At 43.8% G+C, this 18,390-nt stretch overlaps 1 long non-coding RNA gene across 1 annotated transcript in view; it reads right to left on the bottom strand.

Annotated features, from left to right (window-relative positions):
• Positions 1–18,027, bottom strand: part of LOC140068886 (uncharacterized) — a 90,887-nt gene extending 72,860 nt beyond the window's left edge. Inside the window, exons 1-4 of the long non-coding RNA XR_011848613.1 lie at positions 17,976–18,027; positions 15,698–15,770; positions 10,850–10,914; positions 9,789–9,855 (exon numbers count right to left, since the gene is read on the bottom strand). This is a non-coding gene — a long non-coding RNA (uncharacterized lncRNA). The remainder of the gene's footprint in view (positions 1–9,788; positions 9,856–10,849; positions 10,915–15,697; positions 15,771–17,975) is intronic.
• Between the last annotated feature and the right edge of the window lie 363 nt (positions 18,028–18,390).

The raw sequence follows: 18,390 nt of genomic DNA, 5'->3' as shown, positions 1-18,390 counted from the left end.
ATTTCTGCCTGACACACCTCGTTTGATAAGGGGACGATGTATGGAGGCAGCTATATGGACGACTTTTGGAGGTAGCAATGGAGACAACGTGTGGAGGCTGCTATGGAGACAATTTAATTTGGATAGTGCCTGTATGTGGCAGTCCAAAAAAGTTTTCAAACCAGAGGAGCAGGTAGGTGGCCCTCCAGAAAAATGGAATAGATTGAGTGCTTGTATGTGGCAGTCCAAAAAAGTTTTCAAACCAGAGGACCGGGTAGGTGGCCCTCCAGAAAAATTAAATGCATAAAGTACTATAGCTAGAGCCAGTGGGCCCTGTCAAAAAATAGCCAGTTTCCTCTGCTTTAGTGTACAAAGAGGAGGAGAAGGAGGAAAATGAGGAGGAGGAGGAGTGCATAAATTATTCAGGTTGAGCTTCCTTCACCTGGTGGAGATTGGAAATTATGAGAAATCCAGGCTTTATTCATCTTAATAAGCGTCAGCCTGTCAGTCGACAGGCGTGTACGCTTATCGGTGATGATGCCACCAGCTGCACTGAAAACCCGCTCGGACAAGACGCTAGCGGCAGGGCAGGCAAGAACCTCCAAGGCGTACAGCGCCAGTTCGTGCCACATGTCCAGCTTTGAAACCCAGTAGTTGTAGGGAGCTGTGTGATCATTTAGGACGATGGAATGGTCAGCTACGTACTCCCTCACCATCTTTCTGTAAAGATCAGCCCTACTCTGCCGAGACTGGGGACAGGTGACAGTGTCTTGCTGGGGTGACATAAAGCTGGCAAAAGCCTTGTAAAGCGTACCCTTGCCAGTGCTGGACAAGCTGCCTGCTCGCCTACTCTCCCTCGCTACTTGTCCCGCAGAACTACGCACTCTGCCGCTAGCGCTGTCAGAAGGGAAATAGTGTTTCAGCTTGTGCACCAGGGCCTGCTGGTATTCATGCATTATCACACTCCTTTCCTCTCCAGGGATGAGAGTGGAAAGATTTTGCTTGTACCGTGGGTCCAGGAGAGTGAATACCCAGTAATCGGTGCTGGAATAAATTCTTTGAACGCGAGGGTCACGGGATAGGCAGCCTAGCATGAAATCTGCCATATGTGCCAGAGTCCCAACTCTCAAGAATTCACTCCCCTTACTGGCCTGACTGTCCATCTCCTCCTCCTCCAACTCCTCCAACTCCTCTTCTTCTGCCCATACACGCTGAACAGTGAAGGACTCAACAATGGTCCCCTCTTGTGTCTCGCCAATATTCTCCTCCTCTTCCTCCTCATCCTCCTCCACCTACACCTCCTCCGATATGCGCTGAGAAACAGACCTAAGGGTGCTTTGGCTATCAACAAGGGAATCTTCTTCCCCCGTCTCTTGTGACGAGCGCAAAGCTTCCGACTTCATGCTGATCAGAGAGTTTTTCAACAGGCCAAGCAGCGGGATGGTGAGGCTGATGATGGCGGCATCGCCACTGACCATCTGTGTTGACTCCTCAAAGTTACTCAGCACCTGACAGATATCAGACATCCACGTCCACTCCTCATTGTAGACTTGAGGAAGCTGACTGACCTGACTACCAGTTCTGGTGGAAGTTGACATCTGGCAGTCTACAATCGCTCTGCGCTGCTGGTAAACTCTGGATAACATGGTTAATGTTGAATTCCACCTCGTGGGCCCGTCGCACAACAGTCGGTGAGCGGGCAGTTGGAGGCGGCGCTGCGCTGCCCTGAGAGTGGCAGCATCTGTGCTGGACTTCCTGAAATGCGCACAGATGCGGCGCACCTTCGTGAGCAAATCAGACAGATTGGGGCATGTCTTGAGGAAACGCTGAACTATCAGATTTAACACATGGGCCAGGCATGGCACATGTGTCAGTCTGCCGAGTTGCAGAGCCGCCACCAGGTTACGGCCGTTGTCACACACAACCATGCCTGGCTTCAGGTTCAGCGGTGCCAGCCACAGATCAGTCTGCGCCGTGATGCCCTGTAATAGTTCTTGGGCGGTGTGCCTTTTATCGCTTGGCTCAGCAGTTTGAGCACCGCCTGCTGTCGCTTATCGACGGCACTGCTGCTGTGCCTAGAGCTAGCGACTGATGGTGCCATGCCCACGGATGGTAGTTCGGAGGAGGAGGTGGAGGAGGAGGAGGCATAGTATGCCTGAAAGACCTGGACCGAGGTAGGCCCCGCAATCCTCGGCGTCAGCAGTATATGACCAGCCGCAGGGTCAGACTCGGTCCCAGCCTCCACCAAGTTAACCCAATGTGCCGTCAGCGATATATAGTGGCCCTGCCCGGCAGCACTCGTCCACGTGTCCGTGGTCAGGTGGACCTTGTCAGAAACGGCGTTGGTCAGGGCACGGATGATGTTGTCTGACACGTGCTGGTGCAGGGCTGGGACAGCACATCGTGAAAAGTAGTGGCGGCTGGGGACCGAATACCGAGGGGCGGCCGCCGCCATGAGGTTGCGAAAGGCCTCGGTCTCTACTAGCCTATAGGGCAGCATCTCCAGGCTAAGCAATCTGGAGATGTGGACATTAAGGGCTTGTGCGTATGGGTGGGTTGCACTATATTTACGTTTCCGCTCCAGCGTCTGGGGTATGGAGAGCTGAACGCTGGTGGATGCTGTGGAGGATCGTGGAGGCGACGATGGGGTTTTTGTGCCAGGGTCCTGGGCAGGGGGCTGACTATCAGCTGACACAGGGGAAGGAGCAGTGGTGTGCACGGCCGGAGGTGAACGGGCTTGGTGCCACTGAGTGGGGTGTTTAGCATTCATATGCCTGCGCATACTGGTGGTAGTTAAGCTAGTAGTGGTGGAACCCCTGCTGATCCTGGTTTGGCAAAGGTTGCACACCACAGTCCGTCGGTCATCCGGTGTTTCCTTAAAGAACCTCCAGACTTCTGAAAATCTAGCCCTCGCCGCGGGAGCCCTCGCCACGGGAGCTTCACTAGTTGACACATTTGGCGCTGATGCACCTGCTCTGGCCCTGCCTCTCCGTGTGGCCCCACCACTGCCTCTTCCAACCTGTTCTGGTCGAGGACTCTCCTCCGTCTCAGAAGCACTGTGTTCACCCGGCCTCTCAACCCAGCTTGGGTCTGTCACCTCATCATCCTCCGATCCCTCAGTCTGCTCCCCCCTCGGACTTCCTGCCCTGACAACAACTTCACCACTGTCTGACAACCGTGTCTCCTCATTGTCGGACACCTCTTTACACACTTCTTCCACTACGTCAAGAAGGTCATCATCACCCACAGACTGCGACTGGTGGAAAACCTGGGCATCGGAAAATTGCTCAGCAGCAACCGGACAAGTGGTTTGTGACTGTGGGAAGGGTCCAGAAAACAGTTCCTCAGAGTATGCCGGTTCAAATGCCAAATTTTCATGGGAGGGGGCAGACTGGGGGGAGGAGGCTGAGGTGCAGGAGCTGGAGGAGTGCCGATTTCGGTGACATGGGTGGACTGCGTGGAAGACTGACTGGTGGACAAATTGCTCGAAGCATTGTCGGCAATCCACGACATCACCTGTTCGCACTGTTCTGGCCTCAACAGTGCTCTACCACGAGTCCCAGTAACTTCAGACATGAACCTAGGGAGTGTAGCTCTGCGGCGTTCCCCTGCTCCCTCATCAGCAGGTGGTGTCTCACCCCGCCCAGGACCACGGCCTCTGACCCCTGCAGTAGTTGGACGCCCACGTCCCCGCCCTCGTACTCTACCCCTAGCCCTCGGGTTAAACATTTTGAAAATGAAAGTTATAACTTTAAATTTTTTTTTAACTTTTTTTTGTTGTTTTATGTTTTTTTTTTTTTTGTGTTTTTTAGTTTTTAAAACCAAACGATGCTATCCTATTGCTATGGCTATTTTCTAGCCAAGTATGAAAGCACACTGCTATGCCAGATGAGATGACGCTGAGTTATGAAAAAATAAACATAAAATAAAAAGGAAATGGCAGACTGTGCCTAATTGAAATCCAACCCCTAATAAATTTTCCCACTTCGGTCTTTGCGATGGATATGTGCGTCACTAAGCGCTAAACACAGCGGTCGCAAGTCTCACTACAAATTCCTCACAATTTGGTAGTAGATGCACTGCAGCAAGGACAGCCACCAGCAGATCAACCAGAAATAAAATATATATAACGCTATTGTAGGCGTAAGTAAGCCGTTTGGATTCTCCTTTGGCTATTTTCTAGCCAAGTATGAAAGCACACTGATGAGATGACGCTGAGTTATGAAAAAATAAACGTAAAATAAAAAGAAACTGGCAGACTGTGCCTAATTGAAATCCAACCCCTAATAAATTTTCCCACTTCGGTCTTTGCGATGGATATGTGCGTCACTAAGTGCTAAACACAACGGTCGCAAGTCTCACTACAAATTCCTCACAATTTGCTAGTAGATGCACTGCAGCAAGGACAGCCACCAGCAGATCAACCAGAAATAAAATATATATAACGCTATTGTAGGCGTAAGTAAGCCGTTTGGATTCTCCTTTGGCTATTTTCTAGCCAAGTATGAAAGCACACTGATGAGATGACGCTGAGTTATGAAAAAATAAACGTAAAATAAAAAGTAAATGGCAGACTGTGCCTAATTGAAATCAAACCCCTAATAAATTTTCCCACTTTGGTGTTTGAGGTGGATATGTGTGTCACTAAGAGCTAAACACAACAGTAGCAAGTCCCCCTGCAAATTCCTCACAATATGGTACAAGCTGCAAAAAAAAAAAGAAAAAAAAGTATAACGTTATTGTAGCCCTACGAAGGGCTGTTGGGTTCTTGTAGAATCACTCCTGCCTAACAGTAAGCTAATAGAACACCCTAACGCTTTCCCTGACCAGCAGCAGCTCTCTCCCTAGCGGCATCCAGACACAGAATGATCCGAGCAGCGCGGGCAGCGGCTAGTATATCCCAGGGTCACCTGATCTGGCCAGCCAACCACTGCTATCGACGTGTAAGGGTACCACGTCATGCTGGGTGGAGTGCAGAGTCTCCTGGCTTGTGATTGGCTCTGTTTCTGGCCGCCAAAAAGCAAAACGGCGGGAGCTGCCATTTTCTCGAGTGGGCGAAGTATTCGTCCGAGCAACGAGCAGTTTCGAGTACGCTAATGCTCGAACGAGCATCAAGCTCGGACGAGTATGTTCGCTCATCTCTAGTCATTAATAAAAATATCCACTAGTAACCTCAACCCAATCTGAGAATGTGCCATTAATGACGACCCTCTGTTTTCTATCACTAAGCCAATTACTTACCCAAATACATAGATTTTCTCCTATTCCCAGCAGTCTCATTTTATATACCAACCTTTTATGTGGCACGGTGTCAAATGCCTTTGAAAAGTCCAGATATACAACATCCACAGCGTCCCCCAGATCCAGTCTTGAACTTACCTCCTCGTAGAAACCAATCAGATTAGTCTGACAGGAACGATCTCTCATAAACCCATGCTGACGCTGGGTTATAAGGTTGTGCACAGTGAGATACTCCAGGATAGCATCTCTAACAAACCCCTCAAATATTTTCCCCACCACAGAAGTTAGACTCACGGGTCTGTAGTTTCCAGGATCGCTATTTGATCCTTTTTTGTATATTGGTACAACCTTTGCTATGCGCCAGTCCTGTGGAACATAACCAGTCCTCAGTGAATCTTCAAATATTAAAAATAACGGTCTGTCTATCACCGTACATAGTTCATGCAGAACCCGGGGGTGTATACCATCTGGCCCCGGTGATTTATCTATCTTAGTGGTTGCAAGGCGGCGCCGTACCTCTTCCTGGGTTAAACTGTTGACATTCCAAAAAGAATTTACATTATTCCTCATTGTGTCTTCCACCAGGGGATTTTCCTGGGTAAAGACAATTGAGAGTTCCACCATGACCCCCATGTTATTTCTAAGGGGGCCCACACTCTCTGTTTTTAGTTTCTTATCATTTATATACTTGAAAAATAATTTGGGATTATTTTTGCTCTCTCTGGCAATTTTTCTCTCAGTCTCTATTTTTGCAGCCTTTATCTGCTTTTTACAGGATTTATTTTTCTCTCTATAATCCTGTAATGCCTCATCGCTACCTTCACGTTTTAGCACCTTAAACGCCTTATCTTTCTCGCTTATTGCTTTCCTTACAAGACTAGTTAGCCACATTGGCTGTTTCTTGTTCCTCTTATGCTTTTTCCCATAAGGTATGTGTTTCTCACAGGACTTTTTCAGAATATATGAGAAAAATTCCCATTTGGGGGGGGGGGGGCTTTTGTCTTTGAGAACATTATCCCAGTCTATGCCTTTAAGGTCTTCCCTTAGTTGCTGAAAATTGCCCCTTCCCTGACGCTCTTAGTAAACCGTAGTACAAAATCAATGATATTATGATCACTATTCCCCAGGTTCCCCCCAACCTGTAGTTTTGATACCCTATTAGGTCTGTTGGTTAGGATAAGGTCCAGCAGTGCCCCCCTTCTTGTTGGCTCCAGGACTATTTGCAACAGGTAATTGTCTTTTGTTGTTGACAAGAATCTGCTACCTTTGAAGGAACTGCATGTTTCTGCCCCCCAGTCAATATCTGGGTAATTGAAGTCCTCCATAATAAGTACTTCACCATGCTTTGAAGCCGCATCCATTTCACTTATCAGCATTTCCTCCTTTGCCTCCATTATATTTGGAGCCTTATAACAAACCCCTAGTAATATTTTATTATTATATTTCCCTCCCCTTATCTCCACCCATAGGGACTCCACATTTGCATTTGCGTTACTGATGTCATCTCGCAAGACAGGCTTGAGGCAAGAATTCACATATAAACAAACCCCTCCCCCTTTTTTATTTATACGATCCTTTCTAAAAAGACTATAACCATCTATAGCAACAGCCCAGTCATAGCTAATGTCCAGCCATGTCTCGCTGATACCCACTATATCATATTTCCGCTCCAACATCAAGAGTTCCAGTTCCTCCATTTTGTTTGTGAGGCTTCTGGCATTTGTGTAAATGCACTTTATATGGTTTTCCCTGTCCGTATTCCTTTTGTCCTTATTCCCCAATCTCATTCCTGCCACCCTTCCTCCCCCATGGACTATGACTCTTCCCAGCTCTCTATCTACACTGTCTATTTGCCCTGCACAAGTGCAGTTGCCCTCCCCCCAGGTCTCTAGTTTAAACACTCCTCCATCCTCCTAGCCATTTTTTCCCCCAAAACAGCTGCACCCTCCCCATTGAGGTGCAGCCCATCCCTACTGTAGAGCCTGTAGCCGACAGAAAAGTCAGCCCAGTTCTCCATGAACCCAAAACCCTCCTTCCTACACCAACTTTTGAGCCACTTATTTACCTCCCTGATCTCCCGCTGCCTTTCTGGTGTGGCACGTGGTACAGGCAGTATTTCGGAGAAAACTACCTTTGAGGTCCTTGCCCTGAGCTTATGGCCTAAATCCCTGAAATCATTTTTAAGGACCTTCCACCTACCTCTTACTTTGTCATTAGTGCCAATGTGGACCATGACCGCTGGTTCCTCACCAGCCCCTCCCAGTAAACTGTCAACCCGATCCGCAACATGCCGAACCCGAGTACCCGGCAAACAACACACTGTTCGGTATGCACGGTCTTTGTGACAGATTGCCCTGTGTGTTCCCCTAATAATCGAATCTCCCCCTACCAGCACCTGACTGACCTTGCCTGTGCTCCCATTACCCTTCTTACTGGAGCAGACAGTCCCCTGGTTGCTAGAGGCCACGTCTTGCTGCAGCCTTGCTACCCCAGAGCTGATATCCCCCTCATCCGCCAGCCTGGCAAACTTATTGGGGTGCACCAGATCAGGACTAGACTCCCTACAACTCTTCCCTCTACCCCGCCTTCTACATGTTACCCAACTAGCTGCCCCCTCACTCTGCACCTCCATACTTCCCTCCCCACACCCATCTTCCCCAGAGAGTTTGTGCTCCAGGAGCAGCAAACTTCGCTCCATATTGTCAATTGCCCGCAGCCTTGAAACTTGCTCATTTAGATCCAGAATCTGGGCTTCCAGATGAGCAATTTTCATACATCCCACACAGCAGTATTCCCCCTCGAACGGCTGTTCAAGGAAAGCATACATGGCACAGGATGTACACTGTGTAGCAATGCCACTTATGGAGTCCATTGTTCTAATGGGGATTACAATAGAAATATGCACAGAAGAAGAATTTACAGTCAAAGTAACACAAAATACAGTCAACAATATCTACATTTCTGTTTTTCTATGTCAAGATGGGGTGCAATGTGTAAATAAGTGAGCTTACCAATTGGCTGCAATGAAACAAAGAGCAAAAAATGTAAAAGAGTGTGAATACTTTCCATACTCACTGTATGTGTATTCCATAATTTTGTTCTTTCCCTTTAAATGAAAAGGCAAGTAATGGCTGCACTTTCTGATTTGCTGCATTCCTCTCCCATTTTTCTGGCGTGAAAGGAATAGTCTTAAATCCCTTGATCTATTCAGCATGAGTCTGGCACTTGTGATCTCTTTTTTATGTCTTGATCAGACATTCACAGCTCCCTCGCACACTACAAACATGGCACAGTACATTTGCTTCAGAGCAATTCAGCAGCAGCCCATAATTTACGACACATTCCTGACTAAGAAATGCTAAATGACTTATTATATATATATCACCTGCAAATCCTCCGCATTGATCTCTTCTCTTCATCATGACCATTCAGCTTCTATGATTCCGACTCAATGGCTGATTGAATATGGAAACCTAAGTAACACTTCCTCTAGTTTTATAAATGGCTCTTACATCAACCATGTAAAATATTAGGAAACACCTTGAGATCCTCAGCCTGTAAAATACAGTTAGCTCCTCTGGCTTGTTATATTAACAAGGACTTGGCAGCGGCACTGAGTACCTTTTTGGTTAATATAATCCACTTACAGACCTGAAATTTATGACAGATTGTAAAGCACCTTGATAATAAGACAGATTTTAGTTTAAACACTATAATTGAAAACTATAATAAATTGGGGTCTGATCAATATCCATTTTTACTAATGCATTGCTTTTCACAGACAGATAAAATGAATTGGTGTGTATCAAGTGGCAGCCAGGTTTGTTTCATAGTATTGATGTGCACGGCTTTTTCTAAATCTTTTTAAAATACTAAAAGGATTTTCAGCTGCTTCACTTCTAGACTTACCAGTAAAACATAGCTTAAAGGGGCAAATCGAAACTCACACACTGTGATGCCTGGAGTTTTCCTAAAAGTGGCCAGAAAGAAAGGGAAATGTTGATATGGAAATACATAGGCCCCTGCAACAGTTTTCTGTCTGACTTTGCACATTCTTTATAGTGCAAACTTCCTGCACACATAATTATAAAGTGTTCTGCACCATATCCAACGCAACACAAAATTCTGCACATTAAGGGGCCTTCTGGTGCAGAGTTGGACCACGTGCCACATTTACCATGCAAAGTCTCAGAATTATGTTGGTGCATTCTGCCAGAACAGTGCACTAAGCGCCAGATTAATGAAGAAGGTGCGCCACAATTCCTGACACTGGCGTACCCTGCACATTTCCCAGCCAAAGTACACATAATGCAGTTTGAACTGTTTTTGATAAATGTATTATTTTGGGATTACATTCAATAGACCTGTGAGCCCATGTGTTCCCCACCTACAATCTTGTTTGAATGCACATATGCGGAGAGTTTTTGAACACCCTTTTTGTGTATAGCATGCCAGACATAGGGCTTGGCTGCTTTATACTTAAAGTGCATAAAACTGCAACTTTTATAAAGTTTTATCTATAGTTGCAATAGCTCAAAACTAACATTTTTCCAAAATACATTCATTACCTTATTGCAGTTGTTTCCCTGCTATATCCTGCCTCGCCCGTTTCCTGTCAGCTTGGCATTCTGGTTGCTAAGAAGTAACCGTAGAGTGAAAGAGGAGAAAACAAGAGATTAAGTCTACAGACTGGGAGGTCACAGAAGGGTTAGGGATATGTCTATGCAATGGGCTAGTTCTTGTCTTTGCTCAGTAACTCTGTCTTGTCTACTCTGTCTACACTCTGCTCTCATGCTTCCACACACACATCAACTCCTCCTCCATCAACTGCTCCTTTTAATCAGTTATGATAAATAAGGCTTCCTTGCACACTACCAACTTCTAGGCTTTGACAGGGCTATAGTCAGGTCAGTGAAGAAAAGGGAAAGGATCAGCACAGCAATCTGATACATACAATGAAGGCTGTTGTCTCCTCCTCCTTTCTTGGTACTCCCCATCCCCCACAGCCCTTGGATGAAGGTAGAGTGAGCAGCCTGGCTGACACCTCCATTATGGCAGGTAGTGTGTATAGTAATCATAAGGATGTATTAGATTATAGCTATATCTACCTTACCTCCCTTGGTACATCCCCATCCCCATCCCCCCCTCCCCTAACCCAAACTATACTGGATTCTCTGAATAGAATGTAAATGATTATAGAGCTCCTGCGTGAGCATAAGCAATTGAATAATGTTCTGTCAGAGTACTAATAGGATTATGTTTTTTACGCTGTTACCCTCTTGTTACAAAAACCAATAAAAAGATTGAAACAAAAAAGATTATAGCTATATCTGTGTAACAGTGGATAGATGTATATATGTGTGTAATAATTTATGTTATGGTGGGTGATGTTGCAATCAGGAGATGGCCATTAATTTCAGCATAAGCCAAAGATATTTTTATGAGAAGGTCTGATACATCAGAATTGATCTCAAGCTAGGAAGAAGCAGCACAATATAGGTATCATTGGAATTGTTGTCAAAGAATCTCTCCAGCTGTGCCAAAACTATATTTGGCCAGGTAACTTCAGGGTTACGCTTTAAAGGAATTCTGCCACCAAAATTAAGCATGATAAATCAAGGACACTTACTCAAAGATCCAGCAACGGTGACTGTGGTAACCTTCTTATATTTGTTATCCTTGGCCTCCTTTCTTCTAAAATCAAATTTCAAAATTTTATTGATAACTAAAGTGACGCCTTTTACCTCAACAAGACATCAGCCAGAGACATTCCTGACCAAAAATGGCTGCAGGTGGAGTGTCATGTGATCATATCTGTTCATGAGCAATCACCATGATAGGACCTTATGATAGTATTCATGAATAGAAAAAAATATAAATAAAATTGCATTAACCAAATACCCACCCTATTGGATACAAACACAGAGCATCCAATCCTTGGGGATTGGAGGAAGATTGTTAGCTACATTTAAGCCTGGTGAGATCCTTACAAGTTGAGGACATTGAGCTACAGTTTTAAAATTGAATACTTATGAATGTAAGATCAAGTTCCTGACAGGGTAATTTTTCATGGACAGAGATCACATGACTCTCCATCTGCAGCCATTTTGTAGTCAGGAAAGATGAGGCTTCAAATTACATATCATAAAAACAGTGCATAACTATTAACCCCTTAAGGATGCAGCCATTTTGTAGCTTAAGGCTCAGCCCGATTTTTTGGATTCTGACATGCGTAGCTTTCTATGGTTATAACTTTTGAACACTGTTACTTATCATAGTGATTCTGAGATTGTTTTTCCCCCCACATGTTGTACTTCATTTTAGTGGTAAATGTTGGATGATAAGTTTTGCGTTTATTTACAAAAAAAATGAAAAAATGATTTTTTGAAAAATTTGCCATTTTCAAAATTCAAAATCATTGCTTTTTTAGCCAGATAGATTTACCCCCTAAATACATTTCTGAATAACATTTCCCATATGTCTACTTTACATTTTCATCATATTTGAAATGTCTGGATATTATTTTATTTTGATGTCATGCGGCTTACAAATCGAATATCGCTTTTCCGGATTTTCAGAATTGACTATTTTGGAGATAAATACAGTTTTGAATGAAATTTTACATATTTATCATCAAAACCCCCTAAATAACCAACCCATTTTCAAATCTGCACCCCTCAAGCTATCAGAAACAGCTTTTACAAAGATTGTTAACCCCTTGAGATCTTCATAGTAATTGAATCAAAATGGAGGTGAAATTTAGAATGGTCAAATTGTGCTGGTTATACATCATTTAGCCCCAAATTTTACACATTTCCAAAAGATAAAAAGAGAAAACCCACCATACAATTTGTTCTATAATTTCTCCTGAGTACAGAGACCCCCCACATGTAGCCGTTACTTGTTTTATGGGCGCACAGCGAGGCACAGAAGGGAAGGAGCGCCCTGCAGCTGCCGGATTTTAGTTTCCTCATTGGCCCCTTCTGTAGGCTATACAATTTTCGCTTTTTCGTTATTGGGGCCATGTGACTGCATTTTTTTTTGCGGGATGAGATGTTTTTTCCAGTGTTAACATTTTGGGCTTGGTATCCCCTATTGTTGAAAATTTAGGAACTTTTTTTTGAGGGCAGGAGTAGAAAAGCATCAATTCTGTACTGGATTCTTAACTTTTTTTTTTTTTTTTGGTGTTCACCGTTTAGCCTAATAATCATGTCATCTTTATTTTAAGGGTTGATACGATTACGGGGATGCCATACATGAATATTTTTTTTTACGTTTTACTAAATTTGTCAAATAAAACCCTAATGTGGGGAAAAATCTATTATTTTTGTATTGCCGTCTTCCAAGTGGTATAACATTTTTATTTTTTTGGCTATGGAGCTGGTTGATGGCTCATTTTTTGCAGGACATGTTGTACTTTGCAACAGTATCATTCTGGAGTACATATGTTTTTTTTGTGGGATTGAATAGGTAAAAATCATAATTTTTGGAGGGTTTATAACAGGTTTTTTTTTTTTACGACGTTTATTGTGCGAGTTCAATAATTATTGACTGTTATTCTACGGGTTGTTACGGACGCGGTGATACTATATATGTGGGGGTTTTTGTTTTGATTTAGAATTTTTTTTTTGCATTATATGTCTCCTTTTGTGTTTTGGGGCTTTTGGCCATTTTTATTGATTTCTTTCTTAATTTTTTATTGAATAATTATTTTTTTTTTTTACTTTTTCATTTTTTCTAGCATGGGACATGAACAAGCAATCATCTGATTGCTTGTTCATGCTAATGCTCTGCAATACTCATGTATTGCATAGGCTGGCACTGTGCCAGTAAGATGACGTCATTTTACCGGCAGTTCTTGCAGGCAGTGCTGGGGTGAACAAAATGACGGCTCATCCAGGCTCCAGGCAATACGTTTGAAGTCCTTTATTCGTGCAAAGTTAATGCAACATCCACAATGTGGGGAAACAGCAACAGCTTACGCGTTTCGGGCGGGTTAACCGTCCTTAGTCATTTTGTTCACCCTGGATACTTCACCCCAGCAGAGGGGAGGCCCGTGCCTCGCTCAGCATGTCCTAAACAGGAGGTGAGCTGGTTTTCTTGCTTGCATTTTAGGCAGTGCTGGGGACCAGATCGGACCCCATCACTGCCATAACAACGATCGGTGCCCCCCTGAAAATGGCTCGGGGGGGGGGGGGGCGATTGTGGGTGAGAGACCCCCTAGAGGCATGTTAGATGCATCTAACGGGTTAAGCACCCACGATTGGACCCCACTCCGATCGCTGGTGTTACACTGGGGTGCCGGCTATCAGTAACCCGGCATCCTGTGTTTTCTGATGCCGGTTCGGCTCAGATCTTGAGCTGAACCGGCATTGGCTCTGCGTCACTGCAGACGCAGAGCGGGAAGCGATTAACAGATGTATATTAGTAAATTACTTAATATCCTGCTCCCCACACTTACACACACATTACAAAAACATGAGGTAAAGTGGCCACCCCCATTAACTCCTTTGTTACTATAGTCTGCCCATCACTGTAATGAGAACAAATATTATCAGTATTGTTAATTAATCTGCTCGCGACCGCCCGCCGTGTATTCACGGCGGCGGTCGGGTCGCGCTGCATGGAGAGGGCTCACGGGCTGAGCCCTCTCCATAGCCGGTAAGTCTTTGCTGCATATTGCAGCAAAGGCTTACCGGTAACACCCGGTGTTTTCACAGCGATGGCTGCCGCCAAAGCTGCCAGCAGCCTCAAGAAGATAGCGGCGCCGCCATCTTACCTGGGATTGCCGCTCCCTGTGACGTCACCGGGGAGTGGCGATCCGTCTCCATAGTAGCCTCGGGTCTTCCGAAGACCCGAGGCTATTTCGTTTTAACCCCTTCATTACAATGTGCTCATAGCACATTGTAATGAATGAGGAGGAAAATCCCCGTATACTGCCATACTGTAGTATGGCAGTATATGATAGGATCGATCAGACAACCTAGGGTTAAAGTACCCTAGGGAGTCTGAAAAATAGTAAAAATAAAAAAAGTTAAAAAAAAAAATTATAATAAAAAAACCTAAAATTTCAAATCACACCCCTTTCCCTAGAACTGACATAAATATAAATAAACAGTAAAAACACATTAGGTATCAACACATCCGAAAATGCCCGATCTATCAAAATATGATAACGGTTTTTCAATGCGTTTAACCCCGTAACGGAAAATAGCGCCCAAAGTTGAAAATGGCACTTTTTTGCCATTTTGAAAAATATAAAAAAATCTATAAAAAGTGATCAAAAGGTCGTACAGTCCTAAAAATGATATCATTGAAAATATTATCAAATTTCGCAAAAAATGACACCATCCACAGCTCCATAAACTAAAGTATAAAAAATTTTTGTACAGGAGGTTTTAATTTTTGTAAATGTATGAAAACATTATAAAACCTATACAAATTTGGTATCCCCTTAATCGTACCGACCCAAAGAATAAAGTAGACATGTCATTTGGGGCGCTCAGTAAAAGGCGTAATATCCAAGCCCACAAGAAAATGGCGCAAATGCGTTTTTTTCACCATTTTCACTGCATTTGGATTTTTTTTCCCGCTTCTGAGTACATGGCATGGAATATTTAATACCATCACTATGAAGTGCAATTTGTTACGCAGAAAACAAGCCATCACACAGCTCTTTACGTGTAAAAATAAAAAAGTTATAGATTTTTGAAGGTGGGGAGTGAAAAATGGACATGAAAAAACAGGAAAGAGCCCGGTCCTTAACCGATTAAGAAGTATAACAAGCAATGGTGTAAATGGCTGGAGTGTCCGGGACTGGGAACAACAGAAATGCTCAGGAGATGGGAGAGATGGCGACTAAGATAGACATCAGGGACGTGAGGAAAATAGGGGAGATGTGGAGAGGTAGGGGGTTCTGCATCTGGACATGGAGCCTATCAATCAGGATGAGGAGGGGAAGAGAGGGGAATGGACCGTGAGTGGAGGGGGGTGTTGGTTGGGTAGGGGTTTAAGTTATGAAAATAACAATGTTCTATTTGTCAAGGTTTACATTCATTTGGTATATGTATAAAGAAATGCAAGACAATACTTGTAATTATCTGCTTTAATAAAGTTTATCTGATTTAAAAAAAAAATAACAGGAAAAAAAATGTTTGCAGTGATTAGAAATCAGGTTAGTAACTGCAGGATGGCTGTCAGAGGGGAACCCACACACTGTTGGGGTCCTTAGTTGCCTATGTCTGCCTCTGTTTGATACTGGATTACAGGGAGGTTGGAGGAGATGCACAAATGGCATGGAAATGTAATTATTATTTCTCAGCAATGATGAAAGATTGTTAATGTGAGCATTTTAATTAACACGGTTTTTCTCTATTTACATGGTTACAGTCAGTGTAAAGTTACTGTCACACAGCTTTTCAAGTCTTAAAAAGGCTTAATACATTCTGATGGAGTGAATCATTAACAGAGTCCTCACCTCCCCGCTATCAGCTGTAATGAGGACGCCATCTTTAGCAGAGTTTTCCATGCCGAAGAGAAATCAGGAGCTTCTAAGGACAAATACAAACTGTATATTATGGATGCACTTAACTGTGAGCAGAGAATGTCTCAGGTAATGAAGCGACAAAACATAAAGAGCTGTGAAAAATGATCGCGGCGCATACAACTTTTATGGCAAAAATATTTACTGTTCTCGTTTTTTTCCCTGCGCTGTTTATGATATTATAAAGTGAAATTTAGGATTCGTTTAATTCATCACATGTGTAGAGAGGGAGCAGAGAGTACAGTGGAGATTGAGAACTATTATATCTGCTTATAACTTTGTGGTGCAATCACCATCTGATAGTCTGGCAGCTTCGGGAACAGAAGAGAGAAATTTTTGTGTTTTGGTGATTTAGCTCATTCTCCTACTACTCTTACATTGGTGTTGGTTGTGTGTATACGGCAGTATACAACCTGGTTTAATGGCAGAAAAGCAAGTGGATTTTGGATGTCCTGTCTATGGAGGTCATGTTCTATGAAATATCTTTAAAATGCTGATGGTAGTATGTTAAGATCTCCAACGTAAATCACCAGACAAGGCTAGAACATTTAATTGCTCAGTAACCTTTCTGCCGAGGGTGGTGCCTTTTATAAACTGGGCCATAAAATGATTGACCAGGGGTATGTTAAGGTACTGAATGATGCACACTGACCCTTTGACCCTTTCTGCGTACAAGCCCAGTGGCAGTAAGGCAGAGAAAAACATGGGGCAGTTTTGTAACTTGTAGAGGGCAGAATCATGAGTGGTTGTCATGTGCCTCTTTCCTCAGAAATCCCTGCCCCTTGCACATGGAGTAGGGTTTCTGGCTGAGGCATAAATATCTTCTGTGTAAGGCCTATTGCTCACAAGCCAGTTTGATGTTTGTGTGGAAGTTCCAGCCCGAACACTAATTACCCAGAATTAAACTCACATGCTGAGTTCAGTTCCAGTTTATGAGGGTTTGGGCCGGACGTTCCATCAAGCACACAATTCGAGATAGATGAGGATTGCAGGCATCAAACTTGCTTGTGGGCAACTAGCCTTTGGATACACTGCCCTATCTGTTGTCCCCAATTACAGGTACCTCCACAAAGCTAGAATTGTGGCATGAAATAAGCTTAGCATAGAAATATATTTTTGTCAGAGCTCTCACTGGAGGAAGGCTGATCCTATGTTATTGGAAAATAAGTATTACTGCTGTATGAAGCTCGGCAGTCACCGCCGGCCTATGGAGTGGGAGGGGCGGTCCGGGGGCGAAGCATCATGAATATGCCTGACCGCTTACAGCACAGCGTTTCTATTGTACAGTGCTGCAGTGTCTTCTAGTGTTATTGGAGGGTTCTGATAAAGGTAGTAGTGTAACACTGCTACAACTGTTGTAGCACTAGGAGCTGCTTACTTTAGTTATGACTTCCTCCATAGGGTTTTACACACAAGGCACCTTTTTATTCTGTTCTTTTCTTAGAAAAAGGCTGTTATTTTTGGTTACTTCAGACTTTACATGTGTAAATATAGATACTCAAGATGTTAGTTTTACCATACATACATAACTCAGTGTAAGGTTTTTCTTCCTTCAGTGAGTGTATCTATAAGTGTATCTACATTTGCAATCTGTATCCATATCCAATTCACATTGGAGTAAAAATATATGCTATTGTGTGCATATTACAAAAACATGAGGTAAAGTGGCCACCCCCATTAACTCCTTTGTTACCATAGTCTGCCCATCACTGTAATGAGAACAAATATTATTAGTATTGTTAATTAATCAGTTCGCGACCGCCCGCCGTGTATTTACGGCGGCGGTCGGGTCACATTGCATGGAGAGGGCTCACGGGCTGAGCCCTCTCCATATGTATGCATGTGACTAGAGGGGCTCACGGGCTGAGCCCCTCTAGTCACATGTATGCATGTGAATAGTCAGGTACTGGATGTGACTACGGTGACTATGATAGGCTGTAAGTTCTTGTGAGAAGGGCCCTCATTCCTATTGTTTCACATGAATGTTATTACTCTTATGTCCTATTTTGCTTATATATGTTACCCAGAATCTGAAAAGTACTATGGAATTTGATGGTGCTACATAAAGATTATGTATTGTTGTTATCATCAGGATATATCCAGTAGCTGGTGTAGTGTTGGGATATATTGTATATACATATCCATTACTGGGAATCCATGGGGGGGCTGTTGTGGGTGCTTGTGTTCAAACAAACACAATGGCAGTCTTTACCTTCAGGCTTGTTTCACACACAGCATCACCTCTAGCGCTGGTCAGAGAAACCTCCCATGGTGCAGCTCGGGTTTCTAAAGTCCTGGACCAGGTGCGGGCTAATGAGCTCCATTAACTCAGCCCCAGAACCTGGATAAATCATCAATGGCCATCCCTTTACCAAGCATAGGAGAAAAACCTAGCTGGAATATAGATACCATTGATGACCTTTCCAGGCACTGCCTTACAGTGGTTATTACAGTTGGTGGCCACATGAGGAGACAGTAGATATCACTGGAATGAGGGGGGAGTGTCAGATGACAATAAGCATATGGGAGACAAAGTGAATAACAAAGACTTTCCTATGAGATACAGGGGGAACATATTCTCAGGTAATAATTTAGGGATAAGGATACTACCCTAATGCATCATATAC

Source organism: Engystomops pustulosus, chromosome 7 (genome assembly GCF_040894005.1).
Source record: "Engystomops pustulosus chromosome 7, aEngPut4.maternal, whole genome shotgun sequence".
Lineage (NCBI taxonomy): Eukaryota > Metazoa > Chordata > Amphibia > Anura > Leptodactylidae > Engystomops > Engystomops pustulosus.
The sequence above is the reverse complement of the archived record's forward strand: the minus strand, read 5'-3'. Positions and strand labels throughout refer to the sequence as shown.